At 53.7% G+C, this 5,099-nt stretch overlaps 1 protein-coding gene across 2 annotated transcripts in view; it reads right to left on the bottom strand.

Annotated features, from left to right (window-relative positions):
- LCK (LCK proto-oncogene, Src family tyrosine kinase) overlaps positions 1-3,480 on the bottom strand; it is a 39,895-nt gene extending 36,415 nt beyond the window's left edge. For both annotated transcript variants that reach the window (XM_017527926.2, XM_017527928.2), the window contains exon 1: positions 3,354-3,480. The gene's annotated coding sequence lies outside the window, so the exon portion shown is untranslated. The remainder of the gene's footprint in view (positions 1-3,353) is intronic.
- Positions 3,481-5,099: the final 1,619 nt, after the last annotated feature.

The raw sequence follows: 5,099 nt of genomic DNA, 5'->3' as shown, positions 1-5,099 counted from the left end.
CCAAGAGACACAATCATGTGAGGAGTGTCTGCACAGCCCACCCTGCCCTTTCACTCCTCTCCTTGTATCAAGGCATCAGCATAGAATACGTGACACAGGACAAAAGGTCCTGTAGCCCAGGAAGTTGGGGAAACACTGGTTTAGACAAAATGAATCAAGGCTTCTTCTCGGGGAGACTTTCAGAGCTTTAACAAGCTAACGTTGATTGTGATGTGATCGTGATTATGACGGGCCAGAGTTTGTAGCTGAAGCCATGTTGAGTTGGCCTCAGAGCCCTCTCCTTTCCCAGTGCCTAATGCAACTAGTGTTCTTTAGTACAAGAGTTGGAAATGCAGCTCCAGATACATTAGGTCCGTATTTATTATTATTATTTTTTTTTTGACATGAAGTCTCACTCTTGTCGTCCAGGCTGAAGTGCAATAGTGCAATCTTGGCTCACTGCAACCTCCACCTCCTGGGTTCCAGTGATTCTCCTGCCAGCCTCCCGAGTAGCTGAGATTACAGGCATGCACCACCACGCCTGACTAATTTTTTGTATTTTTAGTAGAGATAGGGTTTCACCGTGTTGGCGTCAGGTTTCACCTCAGGTGATCTGTCCGCCTTGGCCTCCCAAAGTGCTGGGATTACAGGCCTGAGCCACTGTGCCTGGCCGTATTTACTTTTTAGAGACAGAGTCTAGCTGTCTCACCCAGGCCAGAGTGCAGTTGAGCGATCACAGCTCACTGCAGCCTCAGACTCCTAGCTCCAGATACTTTAAAATCAACACTGAGGTTGACTGTTAGAGGCCACATGACTGGATGGCACTTTGGTCCCATCTTCTCCTCACCCCCCACCCCACCCTACCCAACGCCACTGAGAATAACTTCCACTGAATTGAGCTTGGCCTTGAAGCTGTCAGCTCGTGGTGTGTGTATGGAGCTGGAGGATGCAGTCTGTTTTATGTGCAGTCCTTGCCCTGCCTTTGAACATATCTGTACACATCCCTTTTCTTATGGTATATGTGGTGTTTTCATTTGCGTGTGTGTGTGTCTGTGTGTGGCTGTGTGAGAGACCCCCTTCTAAAGTAGATCCCATGGCCCTGCTCAGAGTTCAGTCTGCTTGAGTTCTCACACCCCTTGCATTATATACAGGAAACAGGCTCATTTGCAAAGCCACACTACAAGTGTGAGGGAATGGGTGGCTCACCAGCCCGCTAAGGTGCTGAGTGGGCAGAATTTGGGTGTGGACAGCTCTCCCTTTGGCGCATGATTTGCAGGGGGAGGGAGTGTCGCACCTCCCTTAAACACCTACTAGGTGTCAGGTACTACCTAGGGCATATCATGGTCATTTTCTCTTTGATTCCATACAAGTATTCTGTAAGGGAGAAATTGATCATTGACTCTTTTTTTTTTTTTTTTTTTTGAGATGAAGTTTCACTCTGCTGCCTAGGCTGGTGTGCAATGGCACGATCTCTATCTCAGCTCACTACAACCTCCACCTCCCAGGTTCAAGAGATTCTCCTGCCTCAGCCCCCAGAGTAGCTGGGATTACAGGCGCCTGCCACCACACCCAGCTAATTGTGCATTTTTAGTACAGACAGGGTTTCACTATGTTGGCCGGGCTGATCTCGAGCTCCTAGACTCAAGTGATCCACCCGCCTCAGCCTTCCAAAGTGCCGGGATTACAGACGTGAGCCACCGCGCCCAGCTTGATTATTGCCTCTTTACAGATAAGTAAACTGAAGTTTAGAGAGAGATGAAGACACTTGCTCAAGGAAATGATAGTACAGAATTGTACCTGGGTCGGCCTGTCCCTGAAATGCATGTTTTCTGCCCCACACCATGCCTATGGGCTCTTTTGCCTTTGGTCTTGCTCTGAGGTATCTGCCCTCATGGTACCCAAGGAACAGAATCCAGGGATAGTGTCCTTGGCTTCATGTCCTAGGCACTCTAGAAAATGGGTATTTCTCCTTCTCAGAACTGTTTTAACTCTTGCAGGAAGCTTTCCAGATCTTGAGATGCCTTCTCTCCTCCTCTGAACCAACCCTCAGCCTGTTCTCAGCCCTTGTCCACTCGGCCCTTTCTCTCTGAGAAGAGCCTCTGTTCCTGAGCCCCAAGAGCCAGGGACCCTGTCTGATTGATCTGTCAGCACAGCGCTGGGTAGAGGGAGCTGCTCATGCCTATCTGGGGGCGAATTACCCTCCCTGAAGCACGGGGAGAGCCACCATGTTCCCCAGCCCCCACAAAAGGCCATAAGCCTCAGAGCTGTAGACAGGACAAAGGCTGGGACCTGCTGATTAGGCGGAAAGTGTGTGTCAAGAAAAACTCCAACGAAGCAGTGGGAACCTGGAAGTCTGGGGATTCCCCCCAGAAATTAAGGCTCAGAGTTAAAAAGTAAGGGGGTGGCCAGATAGCAACTATGCCTCCCCAGTCTCTCTCCACCTCCCTGGGGTTTGAAGCAAGAATCAGCAACACCAACAGGCCCTACGCATCACTGCATCACAGGGCTGAAGCAGGAGGGAGCCAGCAGCAAGGGGAGGACATCCTGCCGTGACGCTTGGCAGAGGCAGGAATGGCGACTTTCCAGATGGGAGTTCAGAGCTTTTTCACCCAGGGTCAACTGCACCCCCGTTTGGGATAAAAATAGTACTTCCGCTTCCCTTCTCCCATCATCCTCTTTCACTTCCAACTTCCCAGACTCAGATCAGACATGTCCATCCGCCCTGGAGCTCCATCCCAGATGATGGACAGCCCCGCACTTATCCGTCCACTCCCATCGCTCCTTGCATGTCCATCTGGATTCCCTGGGTGATTCTCTCTCTCTCTCTTTCTCTATGGAGATTCTTGTCATTGGGGTCTGCCCCAGAAACCCGAAGGCTTCCTGAGTCCTCTGAGTCCAGCCTGACCATCACCCTGCTCCAGGCGGGGTGGTCACAGCCTCAGCTGTCACTCTCTTCTGGGGCCCGGCCCTGCCACTGCCTTGCTGAGAAACCATGGGCAGTGAGTGCCTTGTTCTCTCTGGGCCTCAGAAGCCTCATCCTCGTGGCATGAGGCACTGGACTTGGTGGTTTCTGTTTTTTTAACACCTGACTCTCCATGCGCCTGGTCTCCAGGAAACACGCTCCCAGTGAGGCAGAGGCTGCTTCGGACAGCATGGCAGAGTCAAGCACCACCAGCTTCGCAGGAAAGAGGCGACCCAGCTGCACTGCCTGCCTCCCACCTGACCTCCAGTGAGGATCTTCTCTCCCCAGCCCACAAAGGGCCACAGTGTCCCCAGGGAGCCTGGCGCTTCCCCCCGCCCCCGCAAAGCCACAGCCACCTGCTATCAGGTCTCCCACGCCCCCACGCCTGTGCCCCGCTCCCAGAACTCCTTACCTGCCCAGCCCAGGAGCCCTCTGGCCCCATTCACATGGTCCTCCTGGCCTAACCTGGCTGCCTGGACAGTCTCAGCTCCCCTTGCCGTCGTAGCCACCGCCTGTCTCCCCGCGCCCACGTCCCACCCTGACTTCCTGCCTCCTCCTGAGGGCTCCGCAGCCAACCAGGCCCCAGCAACGCAACCACAAGCCTCTAGCACCCCAAGCTTCCTGCCATTATAGACCCCCGCCTCCCAGCCTCTGGGGGTCCCCTACACCTCCAGGCCAGGCCCTACTACCCCTGAGGGTGACACTGGGAGGTTAAAGTCGAGGGGAGGGTGTCCAATAGACCATCTGTCTGCCCTCCAGGGAACATCTGGGCAAGAGATTCAAGGGCAGCCTTTGGCCCCAGTGAGCAGGGGGCAAGCAGACTCGCACTCAGCTGATGGTGAGAGGCAAGCAGCCCCGCAGCACCACCGCTGCAGCTGAGTGACCCTTTTCTTTCTGTCTGGCAGCAAAGGTAGCATCGTCCAGAGTCAGAGGAGAGGACAATATCCCTGTTAAATAGCTGGCCAGCAGAGCATGCATGTCACAGTCAGGTCAGGCGGAGAGAACAATTCCCATGTCATCCCAGGAACAGGACAGTAGCTTTATTATAGTCAAGGATAGGCGAGTGGCAGGCAGAATGCTGGAAGAATTTCCTCTCACAGACAGAAAGGGTGGCTCCTGTTTCAGGAAGTAGACAGGACAACCTCACGTCTCCAAGAGGCCCCTGCCGTAGTCAGAGGCCAGCACAACACCCACTAATCATGGTCTGAGCATAGGGCAACACTTTGAATGCAGGTAGAGGCAAGGCCACAGCCCCTGGCAGAGGTGGGGGCCTTGGCACCGTCTCCTGCAACAGATGGAAGACAGCGCAAACAGGCCTACTTAGGCCCCCAGGTGCAGGCCACAGACTGTCAGGACTTTCTGTTATAAGCAGGCACCAAGAAGATTGTCACAAGCAGCAGGCAGGCAAAGAATTTCCCCTGGGACTAGGCTGAGGGAGTGCCCATCATTAGCTGAGGGCCAGGTCACCAGTGATGCGAGGAACTCCAGGTGGCCTCATGAGGTCCAAGAACTGGGCCTTGACCCTACCAGGAGGAAAGGGCGAATGCGTCACTGCCTGAGTGAGCTGGTAGGGGGAGGGGAACCCACAGAGCATTGTTGGGGTTTGTGAGGTGGAAGCGAGGTTGTAATACTGTGTGCACCTCAGCTGCAGGCCAGGGGGCAGGAAATGGGTTGGGGGAAGAGGAAGCCTGAGTTGGAAAGTCAAAGAGGGTAACACAGAAACAAAGGCTGACAGAGACAAAGTAAAAAACCTACAGAGTGACACCGAGCCAGGAGTTGGAGCTCCAGGGCTGGTGCAGGGCCCAGCCTCCCTTGCAATGTAAGCCTGAACACTTCATGGTCCATCTCCGAGTCTCAGCACAGAGCAGAAACACTGCAGCGCTGGGAGTAATAGCTCACAGTCACTGAGGGCTCGCTGTGCACGATTTCCCTTAAGGCACGTCCGCCACCTGTGGAGTAAGAATCAGCATCACCGTTGATCACTGTCATGGAGGTGAGGAAACAGACTCAGGGGTTAAGGGGTTCCTCAGGGTCTAATAGAAATAAACATTGGCTCAGGCCTGTAATTCTAACACTTTGGGAGGCCAGGTGGGTGGATAACTTGAGATCAGGAGTTCAAGACCAGCCTTGCCAACATGGTGAAACCCTGTCTCTACTA

The sequence above is a fragment of the Cebus imitator genome, unplaced genomic scaffold (genome assembly GCF_001604975.1).
Source record: "Cebus imitator isolate Cc_AM_T3 unplaced genomic scaffold, Cebus_imitator-1.0 Scaffold51, whole genome shotgun sequence".
NCBI lineage: Eukaryota > Metazoa > Chordata > Mammalia > Primates > Cebidae > Cebus > Cebus imitator.
This window is presented reverse-complemented; position numbering and strand designations above follow the sequence as displayed.